The following is a 23,614-nucleotide window of genomic DNA, read 5'->3' as shown; positions in this document are numbered from 1 at the left end:
TTTGGCAAGACCTAATAGTGAATTAAGACAAGGTTTGTAATTAAGCAAAAATATTGAAGAAAATAATAAATAGAAACATCTTAAAAAATAGTTTCTTACTACTCTTCAACAGGGTTGGTTTCTTTCGTTTCTACCATGTTAATTCAAAATACATTATGCAAAGATTTTGCCTCTATCATATCCCCAATATAGAAAACTATTCAAATTCTCAACTCTTACTTAACAGTGACAAACGTGATTGGGCCATTCACGCATCTACGATAAGATGCTTGAACGTTCATGCTTAACTATCCCAGTTCTCAAGTATTTGCGAGCAACAGCAAGAGTTTCTGAGTTTATGTATTTGCATTGAAATCTTCAGTCTTGCAGGCTGCATAGCTGCTCTTCGGGAGCAAGTTGGTGCAGTAGGAAATGAGCAGCTCTTTTGCCTTATGCCTGGACAAGAACCAAGCCTCCCACCTGCTAACCACATCTTAATACACATGTGCACATTGGGAATAAATCTCCCTTCAAATAATAAATGTTTTCTTTTTGTGATAATTGAGAAGAATATAAAGAGTGCCTTGGTCCACTCAGGCTGCTCTAGCAGAATACCATCATATAGGAATTTATTAACAGAAATGTACAGTTCTGGAGGCTAACGTTTCCAAAAGAAAGGCTCCAGCAGATTTACTTTCTGGTGTGAACCCACTCCTGGTTCAGAGATAGTGTTTTCACTATATCCTCACAAGGTAGGAGGAGCAGAGGAGCTCTCTGGGTCTGTTTTACAAGGTCACTAATCTCATCCAGGAGAATTTCACCCTCAAGACCTAATCACCTCCAAGGTCCCATCTCTAAGAGTATCACACTGGAGACTCAATTTCAACACAGAAATTTTAGGGGGGTCATTAACATTCAGTCTATAGCCAAGAGGTCTAAGAAATTGATCAGAAAAGTTGAGGATTCCTACATGTGTGAGGTTGCAATTTTTAGCTATATAATTTTCATATTCAAATTTATACCTGTGTAGACTCACAAGTCAGAAATAACTAGATACCTTGCTCCCAATTTCTTGGCCCTGTTTATGTTACAATTGCTCTTCAGGTTTTGGTTTTTGCGTGTGTCTTTTTGGTTTAGGGTTTTTTTGTTGTTGTTGTTTTGCTTTGGTCTTGGTCATCCCAGAAATCTAAGATCTCGGAACACAGCTTTAATGAGAAATGTCAAACTGCAAGTTCAGTTTGGGCTTTATATCCCAAGTTAAAATCTGAAACTTTTCCAACAAGTACCTAATTTTTGAAGAAACGACTCCTGAATCAGCAAAGTAGAAGTGATTACACGCTTTTAAGTTGCTTTATTAGGGAGTTCTAATTTTCACCCACATGTCTAAATTACTGTCTTTTCTTCTTCAGTCTTTTCTGACGGAAGGCAAAAGCAGTAAGGGATTCTTTTAAATGTTTGTGACCCCGACTCTTATCTGTCCTTCCATTGGTGTTGAAAGCATGGCAAAGAAAACCACTCTAAATTCAACTGATTTGGACTAAAAGACACTAGTCTGGGATCTGGGCCAACAAATAATGTGGCAAAAACTTATTTGAGCCAATTAGATAGGGATATGCTAATTAATTGGCCATGATATCAGGGTCAAGCAATAATATGCAAATAAAGTGGCCTCTTATGGAGCTAATGAGATAGGAATATGCATAATAAGTTGGCTGTGATGTCAGAAGGCTTCATCCTAATTTTAGGCTTGAATGTTACAAGATTCTGTGACTCTTCAAAATGCTTAATTATAATATTGATATATAATAGTCTGAATCCCTAAGATGTGAACAAATTGATCTAAAAAAGAAATGACTCAAATTTAAACTGGATCATCCTACAATGTGAGACCCAGCCACAGTTACCACAGAATGGACAGGGATGCTATGCCTGAAGAATTAACAGCGCTTTTCATGAAATGCGAAGGGGTGTGGGCTAGATTTAAAGTCACAAGAAAGTAGTGATAGGCTGTAACATATTCGTTCAGAATAGCACTAAAACTCCTAGGTCCATTACCTGGCAAGTACACGCACAGTCATACAAGCATCACATGAATACCTATGTGATGCCAGGCACCATGGTGGTCCTTGGTACACAAGTACGAGTAACAGCAGGAAGTTCCTGTTGTGGCTCAGCGGCAACAAACACAACTGCTATCCTTGTGGATGCAGGATCCCTAGCCTTGCTCAGTGGGTTAAGAATTCGAAGTTACTGTGAGCTGTGGTGTAGGTCACAGGTCCAGCTCAGATCCGGCATTGCTGTGTCTGTGGTGTAGGCCAGCAGCTAAAGCTCTGATTCGATCTCTAGCCTGGGAACTTCCATATGCCACAGCATGGCACCCAAAAGCAAACAAAACAGCAAATAACAGCAGACACTCATGTAGCACAATGTAAGCCAGACCCCCTACTAGACGCTTTACATGTGTCAGCTGATTTAATCCCCATTTACCACCCTACGAGGGAGATACCATTTTTAGTGCGACTTTATTGGTAGAACTGAAGCACAGAGAGGTAAGTCTTTTTGCCAAGGTCACAGAATTGGTATCTGGCAGATGCAGGATGTCAGCCCAAGTAGTCCTTGGACACCATGAGCAAAACATGACTTCTAGGGCATTATCTTTCTCACCAGGTTCAACCGGTAACAGATGGCTCACTACAAGCGACAGTTTGAGAGATGGCCAGAAATTCTACCCAATTCTAAATCTCCTTCATGCCTAAACTAAAATTGGATCATGGAAACCACTAATATAAATTCATTACTTCACTGTTCAATTATTTTTTGGTTTCTTACATGGCAAAGACAGGATCAATGAGTCTGTAAGTTCAGCCAATGAATAATGAGAGATTTCCAGGCTGAAAAACCATGTCAGTTTTTCAGTGTATAGACTGATATGTTATTTTAGTGACTGACTCCTTACACACAAAAGAGGACAAAATACACAATACGGTAGTTTCAGTTCTATCAGTGGTCGAGGTGCAGGACGTTGCTAGAACATTACGAAGGAAGCCTGAGGGATTTCAGTGCCTATTAGGAAGCAGAGGAAGACGAAAAGACAAACTCCACCTACTACCGGAGTTTTCACTGTGGCTCAGCAGAGAAGAATCTGACTCGTATTCCTGAGGACGCAGGTTCCATCCCTGGTCTTGCTCAGTGGGTTAAGGATCCAGCATTGCCAAAGCTGTGGTGTAGGTCGCAGACCCAGCTCGGATCCTGTGTTGCTGGGGCTGTGGTGTAGGCCAGCAGTTACAGCTCCAATTCAACCCCTAGCCTGGGAACCTCCATATGCTGTGGGTGCAGCCCTAAAAAACATACACAAAAAAAATTTTCCCTACTATGCAAAATATCAAGGGCTGAGCCTGGAAGACAGTGTGTGCTATTATTGGAATGGGGGAAAATACGACGTGATAGTACAAAGCTTCACTCCCCTCTAAACTGCTAGAGGGGATTCTGTGGGCCAACATTATATATGCACATTATAAACTGAAAAAAAATCGAATTACAACGGACAGCTTAGGAAAATAGAGCTCAGCTGGACAATGTCAACAGGAGATCCACACATGGAGAAGGAGAAATAGTTCCAAAGAGGTCTGAGAATTTTTACTAGTCACCTTGAAACTCCCAGTTTTGAAGGTAACACCTGTTTCCAGTCATTGCCATTCCAAGCTCAGTGAATAAATCAAAAATGTCTTGCTAGGGAGTTCCCGCTGTGGTGCAGTGGGATAAGAATCCAACTGCAAAGGCTCAGGTCACTGTGGAGGTGCGGCTTCAATCCCTGGCCCGGCACAGTGGGTTAAAGGATCTGGTTTGGGGGCAGCTACGGCCTAGGTCGGAACTGTGGCTCAGATCCCCCTGGACTTCCGTGTGATGGAACTTCCATATGATACAGATAAATAGCTATAAAAATTTTTAAAAAAAAACCCACCTTGCTAGGCTGAGTAATCTTAAGTGTGGTCAGTGAGCTTAAGTGTGAGCAAGTGAGAAGTAATACCCTGAAAGGGAAGAGTTAGACTATAAAATAATAGGGTCACCTTTAAACCAAGAAAATTCACATAGAGCCATCCCTTGAAGACATATGTCAAGGGCTCCACTACACCCTAAGAGGCTTGGGATTGTCCTGGAAGATTCTGTAAATCCAAGAGGGGAAAAAAAGGCCCTGCCTTTGTTCCAGACTGAAGCTTATCCATGTGGAGAGCCTGTGGTTACGGTCACTCGCCTTAAGGGAGATACAGTGGGGTTCAAGGACCAGCTAGCAGAGAGGTGGCTCAAGCAGGATGAAGGGTGTGGATGAGGACAGGTGAAGAAGATGGAGACTTTGTAGTCTGGAAAAGGAAAGCTAAGCCGAGATGTGATTAAAGTCCGAGAATCATGAAAGGCAGAGCTGGAATAAGACCTACCTGCTCATCACATCCCACAACGCTAGAATTAGGAAGTGACTTTGATGTTTGAAAAGACAGATAAAAGGGAGGGCCACTGAGGACCTCAAAGGCACCTTTCTACTCAGATTCTTCGTCAAGTTTTCTCTGCTACTTTACAGTTGGGCAGTCAAAACTTGTTGCTCTAGGAGAGGGAACAGACAGAGATCAATGAATGAGTCTGTCTGGAGTCACAGGCTTGAAAAGGGACAACTCTACACCTTGATTTTGTGTTGTCCTGTAGGACCCCCTGCCTCTCCACGGGTGACCATCAGCCACAGGCCCCACAGCCCACAGCTCACTCATTCAACCCAGAATGGCTACATTTGCATTCTTGAGTTTCCATCTATCCTCCGTTCTCCACTCAGAAAACAGGAAAGGAATAGTGAAGGTCAGATTTTAGTAGACAATTGCACTGGCCAAATTAAAGCCCCCAAATACTTCTGGTTTTAAAACTATACGTGATGAGCTTTAAGAGATTGTATTACCTACATTGTATGCATTTGATAAAGATTAACTAAAACTATTTTAAAAATATGGCAAATGTCTTTGCCATTTTTTTTACTTCCTTTAATGAGGCTTCCCATTTCCCATTGGGCCTACAACAGTTAAGTGACAAAAATGGAAAATACTTGTGTGTCTGAAATGCTGCACTGATGCTCAGAGAAACAGAATCATCAAAAACAGTCTTTTTTTAAAAAAAGTAGCAATTTTACGATAGTCACTTTCACTTCCAAAATGACTTATTATTTCTCTTTGGTCTCTTTATCCCTTGTTCTTGATAAATCCATCGCCCTTTTCTTTCTTTCCTTTTCTGAGTTTTGCCATGTGCTTGTACCATGAGCTACCTTGAGAGCGGGAACGGTGTCTACCTATGTTCTCCTTCTCAGAGGCCCTGGCGTTTGTATTAGGGGAACACACTCCAACATTCTTTGCCTAAACCACCCATATGGATTTTAAGATTCTGCCAACCCAACTGGTTATTTTGCCTTCACCTTCCAACTGATCTGACTTAATTTCCTCCAGTTACTGAAATTTTTTGGCGTCGTATAGTAGTAATCCCACTATAAAAGCAACAGCAACTATTAAGTGAGATCATAAAATGTCCTTGAAATTGATTTCATTGTCGTTTTCAGATTTTTTCATTTCCCTTTACTTCCCCACTCCCTTAGTATTTTTTTAAGTGAAATAGAGTATTTTCAGGAGATCAAGGAAAAGAGTAACCCTGAAATACACATATTACTGGAGTTACTCTTCAATGAGGGTCACAAAGACATTGCCCAGTGAAGAAATAATGACAAAAAATGGTCCCCCAGTTACATCTTTAGCTCAGCATGAACAGATAAGGCAATGACGCAGCATCTTAGTCACTGCTGGACAGACTAACTCCTTATAAAAATCAAGAGACCATAGCGGCTGCTGGCCTTTTTGAATTACTAATGGCCTAATCTTTGCTACACACTATTCTCAATGATCCTTGATAACTAAGAGGCTATCATTTTTTTCCTTCTACAAAAAAAAAAAAAAAAAAAAAAAGATTTTAAGAAATTAGCTTTTTACCTTGCATACATGAGACAAGCATATTTTTTGATCTCCTTGAGAAAGCTAAAACTGCTTTTACTGAAAACCTCAAAACTAAAACAACTGTGTTGATGGACTTAAAGTCTAGACTTAAAACTACTGATTTCAGTATAATTAATTGTCCCACGTGAACCAAAAAGAGCTGAACACTGATGTAGTGATGGCACACTGGCAGAGCTAATACTTGTTCATATGGAACTGATAGATGTCACAGCTACGGACAGAAGTAACAGCTGCCACTTGGTGACAGTATTAGGGACTTCCATAGCCTAATTAAGGAAAAAAGTACTGTCGCCACTAGCACTGTTACACTGTTTCCCTAGATTTTTAGTTTTCAAATCATAGAGAAGCTTAATAAAATTAAACTAACCTAAAACCCCACCACTAATTTCACATGGAAGGTGAAAAATTAAGCCTCAAACTAGTCCCTCTAACCTCTTCCCATTCAGAGATAATTCACTGTCTCAGGGAAACAATTTGAAACTTATTATCAGTATTTTCTTTTTGGATTTATATAAATTACAAATGTACATATAATATATATGCATTTTATAGAAATAGGATCATATGAAACATATTAGTCTTTAATATTTTTCACCTAGCGATGCGTAACAGAGATCCTTCCAGGCCAGTGTGTACAGATGTGCCGTTGCTTCTGCTAGGACTCTTTGTTCGGAGGTACCCTAAAGTGTTTAGCAATTCCTTTATAAACATAGCTGTGAGGAAAACTGCCTAACTTTAAAGGACTGAAAGCAGAGTTCCCATCGTGGCTCTGTGGTAGGGAACCCATCTAGTATCCTGTGAGGTTGCAGGTTGCATCCCTGGCCTGGTTCAGTGGGTTAAGGAGCCAGCATTGCCGGGAGCTGTGGTGTAGGTCGCAGGCAGACATAGGTCAGATCTCACAAGTTTTGGCTATGGTGTAAGCCAGCAGCTGCTGCTCCGATTCAACCCCTAGCCTGGGAACATCCATATGCCGCACATATGGCCCTGAAAAAGATAAAAAGATAGATAGATAGGCAGGCAGGCAGGCAGATAAATGACTTAATCCAAGACCTAAACAGAATAATGTGCCCTAAATGTAAAGATGTCAGTTCCTTCCGAATTATTATTAAGCACCATTAACAGATTGGAAGAAAGCAAAGGCATTAATATCCCTGGAATTAAAAGAGCTCCTACTAATCAATAAAAGAAACACAATGGGAAAAAGTTCCATTTTTTTTGGTCATGTTTCTGAAATTTTCTTGCTGCTGCTTCTCCTATTGGCTCCCACGGCTGAAAGATACAATGTTACATTTATACAGTCTCACCGTGCCTCTACATAGGAAAAGATTTTAAAGTAAGATGCAATTACCCTAAGTTCAAAATCTAAAAATGTGCTGCTTAAAAAAAAACAACCTTGATTGATTGCAAAGAGCACCAAAAAAAAAAAAAAAAAACAACTCAGGTCATTAGCTTGTAGATTTTCAAATTTTCATCAGCTCTCTTTGCAGGAGTTGGAATCTATTAACACACTCAATCCAACAGCATTATTCTGATAGCACGTTGAAGAGGTCTGTGACAGTCACTGCAAGTCAAAGTAAAGATGTATATCTCTACCAAAGTCAAAACCAACATTTTTAATTAACACACAGCTGATTTACAATGTTGTGCCAATTTCTGCTGTATAGCAAATGACTCAGTCATGCATATATATACATTTTTATATTATTTTCCATATGGTTTATACCAAGAGATTGGACATAGTTCGCTGTGCTATACAGGAAGACCTTATTGTGTATCCATTCTAAATATAATAGCGTTTGCATCTACTATCCCAAACTCCCAGGCCATCCCACTCCCTCCCTCCTCCCCGTGCAACCACAGGTCTGCTCTCCATGCAAAACCAACATTTTAAGAGATTTTCTCAATTTCTTAATTTTACAAAACTATTTAAACATGTGAAAGCTGCTCATCCTAAAAGTTGCCAATTCAAAATGCCTAGTATCTAGAAAACACTCTTGAATTTTGCAGCCCTTCTTTACATGCAGGGAACACATTATACATTAAACTAGCCTAAAGAGCTATACTATATTGCATGGAAGCTTCCGTTTACTATAATTAGAAATCTATTTTTATCTTAACTGGAAGGCGTGCTCATGTTTTATATAAGAATTTCAGTGAAAAATTTTTAAGAAGAGTTTTGTGGCAGAGATGTTAAAAGAGGCAGTGAATGCTTATGAATTATGCAAGTCTGAACTTTCATTTTAATAACTTCATTAAAATATAAAAACCTTAGAAGCCTCGCAACAGGGATTTAACTTTACAGAAATGCTTTATAGGTGCCCTGACCTTGCCACAAGGCACGCCTTAGGCGTGACTTAACAGTTATTACAGGGCAAAGCCTAATAATAAAGACCTATCTGAAAATACCAGCATTGTCCTTGCCTCCTCGGCCTCCAGTGGAGTTGCAACTCAGCCGTAAACAGACCCTCTCCTGAGAGACAGCAGGATGTAGCAGAAAGGAAACAGCACCTGGCATTGGAAAACCTGCATCTGAAGCCTTGAACCTCTCTGATCCTGTCCGTTCTCTTATATAATTGGGGTATTCACAACAGCAAATGACATAATGTCAGGTGGAAACTCGAAGTTGACACCACTATATAGATGTTGGCTATTTTTAGGCAAAAGACAGTTCTCGGTTAACTAATTTTCTCACCATTTCCTGGCTCCTAGAAATATGGTGCTAGGTGGCTAATGGTGAGTGTGCTTAAAGAATGGACCCGAGCTATCTGGATGGCCATCACCCGCTTAGACTCCCATACCCTGGTGGAGTATCCTGAGGCTAGCCAAGTCTGCTCCCCTCTTAATACTTGGCCCCAAGACCGTGTGTGTGGGGGTGCACACATGCATACACACACACACCACCCCCTGGGCATGCAGAAATTCTGGGGCCAGGGCTTGAACCTGAACCCCAGCAGTGACAACCGAATCCTTTAACCACTAGGCCACCAGGGAACTCCCCAAGACCTAGTGTATTTTATAAGAAATAAGACCAGTAGTGTTTTTCAAGTATATGTATATCTGCCACATTCTATTATCTGAGTTATTTGAATTGTCTAAAATATCAGAGTTCTCTTCCAAGTGGTTCCTTAGAATCACAGGCCCAAGATAAACACAGCTAATTGGGCCAACAAATAGGAATCAAGAAGAGAGCCTCTGTCACCCTCGTTATCAAGTGAATGCCTGGTGGCTGGACAAACTCTCTCCAAAATGAAACACCTTTTGTTAATTTGCTTTGTTAATTTGACGAAAGTGGCAGGGCCCGGTCCCAGAGCGATGCCGACTTGTCTTTCCAAATAAGGATGCCCCAGATCATGAATACCTTTAGACAGAGTGGTACACAGTAGGGGCAGCATTTGCTGCCCATTGTTGGGATGTAATGGAGTGGACAGGATTCCAACTTTCGACTTAGCTCTGCAGATTCTCCGATCTCCACGACACCAAAAACAAGAGACGTACCCATATCCACTCCCACAAGCTTACAGCCCTGGACAATCTCCAGCTGGTTTCCTCCAGCTGAAGTTCCTTTTCTGTATCAGTCATTTCCCCAGATTGTGCCCGTCCTGGTATTTTTCAGGACAGGCAAAACTCTGGTTGGATGCTGCCTCTCCTCTACAGCCTTCAGCTCCAATTAAATGAATTGTTCCACTCGCCCATCAGTTAAAATGCTTCCTAAGAAACCAGGGAAGAGAGGGGAACGTCACTGTGTCCCCTCCATGCCACTTAGATTTGTTGTTAACTAATTGGTAAACGTACCCACACCCGTCATGTTGAACTGGGCCTCTTTCAACTTGGCCCAAGGTTCAACCAATTGCTTGGGAAACTTTTCTGTGAACCTGTGGACCTGAAGACTATCTATATGCCAGGGAGGAAAGGCTCAGAGCTTCGCAGGATGCAAAGACAGACGCAAACCGAGATGAGGAGGTACATGCCAGACGGATCCTCACGTTGAAAAAGCTCTTCCCAAACATATTGTCATCAGGGCTGCTTTTTATTTTAATCAACATGTCTTCAGCACTGCTGCAGTAATATTCCACACTATAGATTAAAACTTTAGCCCCAAGCTAAAGATGCTATCCTCCAGCCAAATTAAATATACAGGTATTTCTAGAGAGATTTATCTTTTAAATCAACTTAACTGCAAACGTATAAATTTTAGATTCTTCTAACTGCCACTTGATTTTGTTTTACTCAAAACTAGCCTGGCCATCTTTAGTCAAGAACTAGTTATGAAGGCTCCTAGAACTTAGCATGTGCTTAAACGCAAGACATAGGAATGGGATTTTTTTCTTCATGGGTGGGTCAATGAGCAAAACGATTTTTATTTGGTTGACTGGTCTTGGTATAGATGGGTTTTGTCACTGCCTCCCTCACTTTCCATTTAAATTTCAAAATGATTTAATCTGAAATGTGAAAACAGCAGTGCAATCTTATTACCAACTGAGATTATTCATTTCAAAGACGAAACTCTGGCAACAGAGCTTCTATGCTCCACACGGAGGTGTCTGGAATATTGCACCCATTTCTGGAAACACACTTAAGAGGAGAGACATTAACTTTCTGAAGCAAATCCAGAGGGAAGCCAGGGTCACGAAGAGGGCAGAACCAGTCTCAGTTGAAGAGCTGTTCGAGATGCTGAAGTGACAAAAGAACAGACGTTGAGGGGACATGATGATAACTGCCTGCAAATTCATGGGCAAAGAATTTCACTCTCGGTAACTCTCAGGATCTGAACTGGGATCAGTGGGTGTAAGCAGTGGCGATCCATCCTTGCTCCTTTCAATTCTGGTACCTATGCAAAGGCCAGAGGCGAGCTCAGCAGAAACACGCGATTAGAAACGGTGCCATACGCGCTGCCAAGGTCAGGGGGTCAAGCGGTTAAATCCCTCTGGTCTCCTCCACCTGTCTCATTCTAGAAAGTCATCAACCTCGGTATAAACCTGTATTCTGCAGCCTAAAACCTGCAGCTCTCAGATGATCACGCTCTGCCTGAAGCTCGGGTCAGCACATGGCAGAGCGTATCTATAAGGAGACAAGCTTATCCCCACCAAGGGCCCGTATTTTATTTTTTCCTTAAAAACCAAAAAAGATGCAAAACTATTGCTGTGGTGCTGATGATGACGACAACAGCTATCATGTAATCAGTGCTGTTTTGGGTTTTGTTTAATCCTCATCCCAAGAGGTCAAGATTATCCCCGTAGGCAAACGAGGAGACGAAGCCCTAGGAAAATGGAGAGACGTGCGCGAGGTCCCAGGGTGAACGAATGGCAAGTCCCAGCTCCTCACTGCAGCTGGGCCTGTGACTTCAGCCCCCCTGCTTACCCACTACATTCCACCGTCTAGACGATGCACACTGTCATTCCAATTGGCCATAATCCCCAAACCACAAAACCTCAACCCTAGAAGATAATAAATGCTTCTGAGCTGCAAAATGATCACTTGACGCACAATTAATGCCCTCTATAGATTATTTTGACAAAGTATCGATTTCCTCCTGTGCCTGCAAATGCCAACACATGCAAATGCCTGCGATTTCACAGATAAACAGGAAATTCCCTAATAAGCCAAAAAACTCCTGGTCTTTATTCATTTTTGTATGTTTCTTACGTCTGCTGGAAAATAATGTCCAGAATGAATTTATGCTCTTTCCAACAACTTTAAGAAAGAGCAAGAGAGGGACGAGGGTGGAGTGGGGGAAGTTTACATAATACAAAAAAAAAAGCAGCCAGGCAACAGTGAGCTGTGGCTTCCCCGTGGGAAGATAGTCACATGCAGCCAGTGAGTTCCGGACAGTTTTAATTTCCTTTAATCATTTCAGAAGTTTTGCCCCAGAGGTACAAGCCAAACAGCTTCTCAACATGTGGCCTTTCTTTCTGGCCCCTATTTTCAGTTTGGCACAAAGGAGTAAGAAGAAAAGAAACAAACCAACCCACCTGCATAGAACTCAGCACTGGCCTCTCCAGGACACCTCCCCAGTCATCCTGCCCCGCTGTCATTAGCCTTTTCTTTGTACTGTCCACGTGTTTCCTGAATCACAGGCCTGCCCTTCTTTGACGGTGTCCTGTAAATGCCTTTCCTGCTCCGTGAGGCTGAGTCCCTCCATGGTCAGGGTTGCTAAGCACCCTTTCCTTTTGCTTGTGCCGCGTTGCCATGGCACACTGGCATTCTCCGTCCCCATCATTATCACATGCTGTAGGTGTCTGGGTCTTCCGGAATTCCTTTGCCAGAGACCTGACTTATGTCATTTCCGCATGGCCATCATTTAGCACTGTCTCAAGCAGGGCCCCAGAAGGGGTAAAATAAAATGAAAATATTTCACTTTACCCCACCCCCTGCCAATGATGGACTTAGAGTATGAACTGAATTTAAGTGAATTGAAAAGAATCAGAGATTAAGTTGAACGGACCTGAATACGCTAAGACATTGCATCACAGTAAAATCATCCGGATTACGCTTAGAGACAAATCGATTCGCACAGCCCCCCTATAATGCCGTGGGATTCTAAGGACTGGTACACCCCGACTGTCTTCTGAGTTACCACAGAAAGGGCAACTCCTTTAGGCCTAAAACTATGTTAGCTCTTCCACCTCAGGCCATAATGGTGGACACAAGCTAACTCATTGCGTATTTCAGGAGTGGCTCGGAAATAGAGAACAAACCTTGGAAGGGCAATAGCATGTTTTGAAAAGCACTCGATGCCTACGTAACATGCACGAACACGTGATCACTTATACAAGGAAGGGTCCTCAAACAAGTCGATTCTCAATTTCACGTCCCAGGCTTCGTCATCTTCTTGGTCCCAGATCTGCTGTCCTCCCAGAGGGAGAGGACGTCCAACCAGCATTAGGTCCCCACCTCCCTCCTCTTTCTCCTCGGCTGGTTTTGAAGCGCTCATAAGCAAATCAGGCACCATCTGGGCTAAGCCCTACATTGGGTGCTTGAGATTCCGGCAAGGTAGACGCGGTCCATCTACAAATGCAGCTACAGTCTCAACAAGGCAAACGACTACAAAATAACCTAAAGTCCTATGTTGGAGGAAAGAAACCAACAAGGTGTGAAATTAAAGGAGGTTTCCTCCACCCGGTAGCGAGAGACTCCGATGCAGGAGCTGTAGGCAATTCTTCTCAAAAATTCTCTTTTCAGAAAAAAAAAAATATTTATAAGCCCAATAAATAAACATTTTGTGAAGATCTGAGGGCAGGGCTGGGGGAAACATCCTTTCTTTATAACCAGTGATGAATCACCACACTGCTGTCTGCTGATCACATTAGTCATCCCTGAATTAACGATGCTCGCGTCTCAGTAAAAATCTGAGCACATTCTTCCCTGCGTGTTTACTTGTAGGCTTATAAACTCTGCACCTTTTATATTGTAGTAAAATCAAATGGACATTTTTTTTTCTTTTAAAGAAGCTTATAAAGTAAAGCCCACAGCAAAATACACATTTACAATGCCTTTATTTATGAATGACAAAAAGTTAGTCTCCTTTCAATGTTACTACTCCAACTATTGTGTGAGGAAAAATGCCTCCTTTGAAAATATAACTTTAAACCTGGGCCATAGCAATTCGCAAGTATTAGATTCTATTTATTTCACTCCGTTTCTAAAACAAGTGTCACATTTGAAAAGATGCCTCACAAAGGCTCAATATTTAGTACAAATTGAGATTCATAATAAATACGTAGATCACAATGACTCAAGTTTTTGATGTTTGTAAAAAGATTTCTAGCCAACTTCTCTAACCTAAAATAGTTCATTTTTACCTGATTATGTCTGATACAGAGCTTACTCGAGAAGTCAAATGTGTGCCAGTTCTATCATCTTATTTTTCAGTTGTGTGAAATATATTTGCATTATCAAGTTTTCAAGCCACTGTTGTTTTTATAGTAAAATCATTCTAAGCAACATGCTCATGTTGTGAGGATTCGTTTGGTTCAAACAAAATATAACCCCTAAGTCCATGTAACTCTGTTCACATCAGCTGCAGTAGGTGCAAACCACAAAAAGCACATCGACGACTGAAGGTGCCTCGGGCACCCCAGCACCCACTGTGGTACCCCCTTGGCCACCAGGAACCCTGGAAGACTTGCATGTGAATCATGCGCAAACAAGGGTACCACGTGGGTTTGTGCCTCACATCTTAGTCCATCTCTAATCCAGCCTTATTTTTAGAAGAAAAATAAATGAAACAGAAATTCTCATGTTTTCTTCCCGTGGGGAAGAGCTGACTGCACACTGGAGAGCACAGAAGTTTAAGGGTTCCACTTCATACTCCAAACATCTGCCAATCATACGGCACTTTCTTTTCCTTTCTTTTGTCTTTCCACAGACAGAAAGGATCTTGTTTCCTTTTTCTTCCTTAAAAACAAGTATTCACTAACCTAGGAAGACAATGCATTTTAACTTATCGATTAGCCAGGCAAATATTTCAGGCTTTGTTGGCCACATGATCTGTCAACCCTGCCCTGTAACACGGAAACAGCCATAGACAACACGTGAGGAATCAAGGTGGCTCTGCTCTAAAACTTGATTTGGGGACACTGACATTTGCATTTCCTATCATTTCACATCTCAGAGAATATTTTTTTTTCAAGCTTTAAGGACATGAAAACTTCTTTAGCTCACACCTACCAAAAAAAAAAAAAATGCAGCAGCTAGATTTGATCTACAGGCAGTAATTTGCAGAGCTCTGAGGCTGAAGGAAGGGTAGGGAACCACTCCTGGGGGTGTCCTGGGGGCTTCCTAGAGAAAGAAAGAGCTGTGTGCAGGGTGATACAGCTCAAGAGGACAGGCTTAGAACATGGTGAGCAAAGGCAGGTCTGTGTGGAACACGAGAAAGTGTGGATGAGCCAGAAGCCTCACAGCCACAGCAGAAAAGCGTGGAAAATGAAGCTAGGGAGAAGGGCAGGGCCAGATCAAGGGAATCCAGCTTTTGCTCTGAGGGTGTTACAGTGATGCTGAGGGGTCAAAGCAGGAAGAATGTGTTAGAATGATCAACAGTGGGAGATTCCGGACTGGCCATTCTAGCCCTGGCTCTGGAGTTGGTCTGACTTGGGCTAGGACCCCCGTTCCGCTCCTTACCACACAGATAACCTCACACTGAATCCCCCATCAAACAACCAACAATAACCCCTCCCCCAGCATGTGCTGTTCTCGTTGTTACACCGTTTGCTTCCCTTACTGCACATGATCTCCCAACTGATAACCTGAGTCACTGCTAAACCAGTGGTTGTGCCATGTCATTGGCAATGTACACGGAACACCCAGCATGGCGTCTGACAGAAGAGGTATGCCCAAGGGGTCAAGGACGAAGCGAACAAGGTCAAAGCCAACCTTCTTCCACCTCGTCTTTCTATCAGTGTCCATACATGCCTCTTGTTTGGCCAGGATAAATATGTGGCATCATTTATTTAAAACCTGGAGTAAAGGTATTCAGGAAAAAGTGATTAATCATCCCCTATAGTTTTTTTTTTTTTTGGTCTTTTTAGGGCCGCACCCGCAGCGTATGGAAATTCCCAGGCTGGGGGTGAATCAGAGCTGCAGTGCCGGCCTCCACCACAGCCACAGCAAAGCCAGATCCGAGCCACATCTGTGACCTACCCCACAGCTCATGGCAATGCCAGATCCTTAGCCCACCGAGTGGGGCCAGGGATGGAAACTGCATCCTCATGGATCCTCGTCACATTCGTTTCCGCTGAGCCCCAGTGTGAACTCCTATGGAACTATCTTCTTCATAGGAAGTTTATCTTTCGGAAAGAGTTCCTATTACATTTTGGTACCTGGATTTCTCCCACTGCCCTGCCCCTCTTCCACGGAGAAGCATTTCCTTCAAGAAATTACGTTAATTTAAATATGTAGTTTTCTAGTTCATATTGCGCTAAACTTGAAGTGAAGCAAAATCTACCCGACGCCCAATGCACCAGGATGACCTTGGTGACAAGCGGCCCACTTCTCCAAATGACTACTCTTCTTTCTGTAAACTGCCAACAGACGCTCCGGCTTCACTACCTGATAGGACACGTTATAGACTGTGTATATATGATTTATCTAATCTCGAGATTTCTAGGGCAAACCCGAAAGCAACAAAAGCTATGCTGAGTTTTAGCTCAAATTGTTTCTCATTGTTCAGATTCATTAATTATAAAATAATGTATGTCTCCTGAGCACTTTCTATGTGTCATGCACTGTTCAATCTTTCCTTTTGGAGATATTCATGGAACCTATTTGACATATTTGCTTTCTAAGTAGCTGAATTCACCACTTTATTTGTATATTATTATGTGTATAGGTAATAATGGCCTGATTGGAAAAAGGTCTAATAATTCTAGGGATAGGATAAAATATAAGAACTCACAGGACTATTTAAATCATAGAGATTTTAAGAAGCACTGTCTTCAGTTTCTGTTATCCTAAGAAATCATATCTGCATCTTGAAATCCAACCTCATTTACATGACAGAGTTCTTTTGAAAATTTAGGGGTTGGCCCTATCACCATTGTTGTATGAAAAACTTAGCTCCCTTCTTCCCTTCAGCCCCACAATCCTTTAAGATAATCAAATTGAGAATATCCAGGATGCTAAAATGATACATAATTCACTCAACATACCAAATCTGTCATTTAGAAAAAACCTGTAATTTCCCAAAGTGTTTATAATTACCTTCCAATATTTATTTCAATCAGTCCAGTCTTAACTCAAACAGAAAACAGTGTGAGAAAACAGTTTATTTCTGAAAATGATTTCTTTCCAAGAAAATTCTACTCAAATGTGCTAAGATCACCAGGATTTTATAAATTTGCAGTTACTAACTTGTTAACTCAAATAAGTGGACAGATATATATTCATTCAGTGCCATAAATATATATGCTTTGGATATGTGTATATTATGTATATGTACTCTGTGATATATATATTCTGGATTTTATCCAAAATCCTAAGAACAACTTAGCATTTTGGTGAAGTATATACAATATATACAAGATTTAAACACTTAAATATTCAAGTAGGCACATAGCAAGTACACAAAAATAGCTGTTTCATCAACTAAGTGCGAGGCGAATTTAGTGTTCATCGTCCCTTCTTACCTAATAGATTGGCTCATTAATTCAAAAAGCGCAGCACGCCTCCTATGCACTAGGCAGCTCTGCAGGCCAAGAATGTAGCAGTGAATAAAACAGTCCGTCCCCCCTCATGAAGCTAACATTCCAGAGGGGATAAAAAACAATTTTAAACAAGTTAAGAGTAACGAGATCCTGCTGTGTAGCCCTGGACTATGTCCAGTTACTTATGATGGAGCCTTATAATGTGAGAAAAAGAATGCATACATGTGTGTGTGACTGGGTCACCTTGCTGTACAGTAGAAAATTGACAGAACACTGTAAACCAGCTATAATGGGAAAAAAAAAAATCATATATTATTTTTTTAAGTTCAGAATAAACTACCAAGTGTATTAAATAATCCATCGTTTAGGAGAAAAATGAATCAGGGAATGTACCTGAGGATAGGTCAGACGCTGAATGTATTTCAAACCAAGAGCCAACAGGAGTTGCCTCTAGGAAAGAGTGAGGAGCCAAGGCTAAGTGCATGGATCTCAGCCTGCAAGCAGAGGCTGGAAGCCAGTGGAAGAGCAGAGCTCTCAACACCAGGACAGGGAAGACGGGGACATCTTCAACAGGGCAGCTTCGGGCAAAGTGGGCAGCATGGGCTTCCTCTGGAACATGCTCAATTGATGATACCACTTAGAAGAGCAAACGGAAGGATCTAGGATGTGTCATTAACCCAAGTTAGAACTTCTTCTTTCATTTACTCTTAAACCTGCCTTTGTTTCATCTCAACCATGACAGATGGATGACTCCTGTGTGTTTATCACATCAAGTATATTTCAAAGTTATTGGCCAGGGTCTCTTTCTCACTCTTCATATTATCTAGTTCTTAAAGCCTCTAACTGTATAAAACACAGGCCATCATTAGCCGTGGAATTTACTCTCATCCTTACATGTCATCTTCATTCCAGATTTGCATTCCTTCCTGTGCTACACACCATACTGAATACGTTCTGAATGTCAAATTCAAACTCCCTTTTCCCATTAATCTTTTAAGTGGAAGATGCTCAAGGCTTAATTCCTTTATGAAATCCTTCCAACCCAACCCTAGTTTACTGACCCATGACTATCTCCAGAACAGATCTAGAAACCTTCAGAAATACTTCAAGTATGGCCTTGCTTTAAGAAACTTCCGTCTTTGTTTTATCATCTCTGATCCATAAATACTAACTCTTAATGCTCCAAAGAGAAATAGTCTGTCAGAAACAATCTTTTTGGTTCCTCTTATTATAAAAGAGGCGAGATTATATAGCCGAGGTATATACCAATTTACAGAAATGTATTTGTAAAGAAAGTCATTGCTTTTAAAGAATTAATGGATCAGAGGTTAGTTTAACAAGTTTTCTAAGTCACTAAAACCAAGTCTGGGTCCTGATTTAGCAGTGATTTTTCACATCATTCTGGTCTAAGAACCACTTGTGAAGGTCAAAAAGCACAATTTGCTCACCTCATTGGCTAAAAAACAAACCAAACATGACCCAGAGTTTGGCAAATGCTTTTGATGAAAAGCTAACATTAAATCATAAACTGACGCCAAGAACAAGAGCATAAAGATTGGAATCCAGATCCGCAGTGATTAACCCAAGGAACATGCTGGAATGCCCACACACAGACCAGACTAAGGACCCCACTTGGGCAAGCACCAAATATCATAATTAAAAATGGTCATTAGATTAATTTACAGCCCAGATGGGAAAGCGCTTACATCCATTACTTGCAGCAAGCGCCTAGGAAGTTTGTGGAAGTCCTGACAGGGACTTCCGGAGTGAAAAACAAAAAGAGCGCATGTTTAAAAACAAATATTTCTTTTCAAAAATGGGGGTGGGGTTGGGCATCCGTTACCTTCTACCCCTCCCATGGCAATTTCCTCCTGAGAAAAAAATGCATTTAATTCTAGTGTTCTTGTCATGTTTCTGATAATTTACATCCTCATTTTCAGTTCTGAGATTATGGCTTCGGAAATGGTCCTCAGACCCAATAAGCATATGAGCAGAGAATTTTTTAGCAAGTTAATCAAAACACAGGCAAGACAATGGGATATGCTTGAAATAACAAATCACTTGATTACTTAATTAGGTTAGCAAGCCTGCCACAAAATGAAACCCTGTCATTTCTGAAAACCTCAGTTGAAAATATTCTGGGAACTCACATGTACATTTGCAAGGAATAAAGAAAATTGGCCTTTTGAAGGTTACTAAAAGATGCCAGCTGTGTACCATTTCAAGGAGTCCTCAGAGGGACCCTAAAAATGCATATGGGTTTTGTTAATTATCTTAAAATCTCAAAGAGCCGTCTAAGCTACACAATAATACATTAAAGAAACATAAAGCTTCCTGATGTTTTATGGAAATTCTAGTTAGCCCAAGCTTCTGGATTGGTTGAAATCCTTATTTCCAAGTTTCAAGTATCAAACCCCTGGAAAGCTGTGATTTCAAATAAACCTCTCTGTTGCGTCTTTTGCCTCTTAATATAGCCATCAGAGATGTGTTTGTACACTGAATCACCATCTAATAGAACTCTTGTCTTTGACAAACACGTTTACTCAGAGAATACTAAAATCACCCCAAGGAAATATAACAATTAAAAAAAACTATTATTCAAAGTTTCCTGTCTTCTGATGATGCTTACTACTTCATATGCGGTATGGCATCTTATCACAACCAACCTGAGACGGGCTAAGACCTTGAGGAAGCTTGACACCTTGCCAAGCCCACAACAGTGAATGACTGAGCCAATAATCCTAACCCCACTTTCTCACTCCGCTTGGATCATGTTTCCTTATTTGTGATCTCAAACCCCTTTCCAGAAACAGTTTGACCTTTAGGTCAACTCTAAAAGAAGTCTCCCAATTTCACGTTATTTTTCATAGTGGGTGCAATCTTTTAAACTAAGGTTTTTACCTCTAGTCTTGGCCTTTTTTTTCCCCTCAACACTCCTTCAACCTCCCCCCGCATGCAAGAAGTTGAAGATGGAACAGCACCTGCCCCATGGAGCTTTTGAGAAAATAGTAACAGCAGGAACTAATTAACATACTCTGAAAGACAGATAGGGCTGGGAGTTCAAAGAGAGACTCTGGAAAGATGCAATTCGAAATGTGTTCCTCCAGCATGTTTATTCACTCAGAGACCTTATTCCGTCAGCAAATATCTGTCACTTCTGTGCCCGAGGTCAAACAAGTGCTTTCCTAAAAGCGAAGAAGGCTTCTTAAGCAGAATGAGAAGCAGCTTCCCTTGCAATTCCCCAAGACCGACTTGGCCATGCCGAAGGGTTTCAACTCAAGCCTATTATCTCCCAGAAACATCCACTTCTGTCTTTTTCCTTCTAGAAATCCCAGATTTCCTGGACCCGCTTGAGCAATCCCGTTTATGTAGGGTCCTCAGATTACACAGGAGGAGAGTGTAGTGCATGTCCCAAAATGCCTGACCCGCAAAAGAGGGTTAGCACCTGTGTGCAATTCCACGCAGCATGAGGAGTCCCAGTCCTGCTCTTTTACTCAGAGCTTACTACGTGCTGCGTGTGTGCTAAACACTTGACAATCTTTCACGCCCACGTAATTCCTGTGACCGTTTCAGGAATTAGAAACTATCATTATCAACACTGTGCAGTCAAGATAACTATGGCTCAGAACCCACGTAATCTAAAGTCCATGCCCTTAGCTACCGTACCCCACTTTCTCAGGATTTAAGAGCATTTACATCTTTAAAAAGGAATATCAATGGCCTGTATTAAGCTATAGTATTGTCGTGCTGAATTCCCCAACTTCTGCTTTAAAACACAACCGTGTCAAATTTTTTTTCCCCCAAGGATTAGAGGTGCCTTTCCTTCGCTCTCCCGAAAGGAACCTATTTTTCCTTCAAAGGTAAAACGGTACACCTCAACTTTGTAAAGCCCTGTTGTTGAGACTGTCCCAGGTTCCCATCGAATCGGATCATTCTTATCGGAGCCGCCTGAAGAAGATAGAAGGACCAGTGTGGTTCTAAAGCGCAGAACAAAAGCCAAGGTCCAGGGAACAGCACTGCCTTCGAATGCAGCAGCATCTGGGTCCCCACTCCCCATCTTAGCACACAGCGTGGTGGGGGGTTCGAAGGATTTGAATTCCGAATTTCTGTTAGAATAACATCTGCTGAGAACAAGCCCTGAATGTGCTACTTGTCCCCGCGGAGACAAATGAGGCGCTTACCACGCAGGTCTCTGCGAAGGATAATACCAGCGCCTGCTGTCAGGCTACAGCTCTCGATATTCCCGGATGACATGCCTGGTCGGCTGTGTGCGGTCGAGGGAGTCTGGCAGAGCCACAACTTGCTTGAAAGCAAGCGGATTTTAAGTTGCCATGGCAAGGAAAGTGCGGACAAGGAGAGGCTTTTACGTTAATAGTCTCCTTGTCTTGTTATGAGAGGGATGCCCAGCTGAGGGGCACGTTTTTGGTGCTGCCACTGACATGCACGGATACAATAATAAACACTAATTGCAGGCTGCTGTGATGATTTCTGGGCTTCGCCTCAGAGGGGCATGTATCTAGCTAGGTAATTACTTCTCTGGCAGATAAGCTTTTCCGTGAGAACTGAGGATGATGGGCCTCGTCTACTGACGGCTGATGAGACCACAGGGGAGGAGGGTCAGGAGGCACATGCGTATTAAGAACATTTTAGTCAACATGTCTTTCGATCAAGCCGTCAAGGTCCCCGCTCCTGGTTGAAGGAATGCTTCCTATGGAAAAGACACGGAGTCTCAGTCATGGGAGTCTGTGCCTTCATGGCAGGAACTCAACAGTCCGAGACTGTTCTCTGTTTGAAGTGGAAGAGGCGCTTCCTGAAAAAGAGGCTTCGCCTGCCCTGCTCAGTAAGTTGCTTCCTAGGTCCAAGAGGGCCAGACTCTTTCTTACCCTTCCATTGCCCGAGAGGTCATTTTTTCCCCACCCATTTGGAATTAGGGGCCTCCACAGTTCTGGAAAGTGGTTAGAAGGTCCTCTCATCTCAGGGGATATATCTCCAACGGGCTTCGTCCCTTTCCACTTCCCCTTGAGAGCGCGCTTGCCCCCGCCCACTAACTGACTCTGCCTGGAAATGACCAGGGGTGGCCAATGCTTCCTTGTTATTTGCTCACAGATAGTAAGGAATCTAGAGGGGGAAGAAAGACAGCAGTAGAGAATTCAGGGAAAAGGACATGAAAGAAACACACATAAAACTTTATCAGAAATGTGAAGAAGTACTCATGGGCTCCCCTGCTAGAAATAACCCATCTTGGGAAAACGAAGTGATTCTAAAATGATGTGATTTTACCCTTTTCTTTTTAGCCCCTTGACACGTATAGAGATTCAGAGAGAAATTTGAGAGTGTTGGAAGAGATTCTGCTTCCAACACTGAGACGCCTAGGCTGTGATGACGTATAAATGTCACAGCACAGCCCCCCCTTTGAATAACTACCCACATTCAGATATTGTAGAAATGCAAGCACATCTGGACTGCTCATAAAATAGATTTTCTCCTAAGTAGTCTGTGTGGTGTTTTGGTACCCTCAGTAACCCAGTACGAGGTCTTCCATGACTGTTCTAAGGAAAATTCATCCCCACCTCAACAAAGCTCTCCAAATACTTACTCTGAGCACAACCCAGGTCTTAATCACCTTTGCAAAGCAGGCCCATCTTTCCCTTTCTCCCTTCGCTATAATCCATCCTGTTCAATATGGCACAATAACAAAATTAAGTCATATGGTACAGATGGCTATTCAAGGTAGTTTTTCTTAATTAAAAAAAAAAAAAGTTTTTCCTTTAAAAAAAAATTTGCTTCTCTAACTATCCTTTATGAATGTTTTGCTGTTGTCCCCTTACAAAATTTACAGTTAGACAAAACACACAGTCGAATGATCAGAATTTAGCAAGGTTTATTTTTTGTTGCAACAGCTTTCAAATTCTTTCATCTCATGAGGAAGTGAATCCCTAGATACTTGGGCACATGAAAATATAAAAAATTTAACTACAGAGAGGAATTTTTACACTGCACCTCTCCGTTCTTAATCAAGTAAAGCACCTGTGCCTTTCTAAAATATGCAAATCCCTCTTTATCTTTATTATTTTGATGAGCTAACAAGATGAATTCATCTCTAGGACACTATAAAAACTAAGTCGTGATAAATGGCCCCAAGACTATAACCTCCTCTGCATCGTACCTCTTATTTGGGAGTCCTCTGTGGAAACTAGAATCTTAGACAAATATTATTTGTGTCCCAGTGTTGAACTAGAGGATTTACCCTCCCCTGGAGAGCTTAACATTGAGGGCAGGCTGAGAGGTGATCTCACTTCCATCAATAAAAGGAAACTGAATTTTAGTAGTTGAAGCAAATGTTCCATATGCATCCTGTTTTTGTATTTTACTGAGTGCTGAACTATACAATAAACATAACCACTAACGCAAAGCTCCCAGCTTTGAAAATATGCAGATTTAAATATTATCATCTACTGTAAC

The 23,614-nt window shown here is 41.7% G+C and overlaps 1 protein-coding gene across 1 annotated transcript in view; it reads left to right on the top strand.

Moving 5' to 3' along the window:
• SYT1 (synaptotagmin 1) overlaps positions 1–23,614 on the top strand; it is a 522,998-nt gene that overhangs the window by 436,570 nt on the left and 62,814 nt on the right.

This window comes from Sus scrofa, chromosome 5 (assembly GCF_000003025.6).
Source record: "Sus scrofa isolate TJ Tabasco breed Duroc chromosome 5, Sscrofa11.1, whole genome shotgun sequence".
Taxonomy (NCBI): domain Eukaryota; kingdom Metazoa; phylum Chordata; class Mammalia; order Artiodactyla; family Suidae; genus Sus; species Sus scrofa.
The sequence above is the reverse complement of the archived record's forward strand: the minus strand, read 5'-3'. Positions and strand labels throughout refer to the sequence as shown.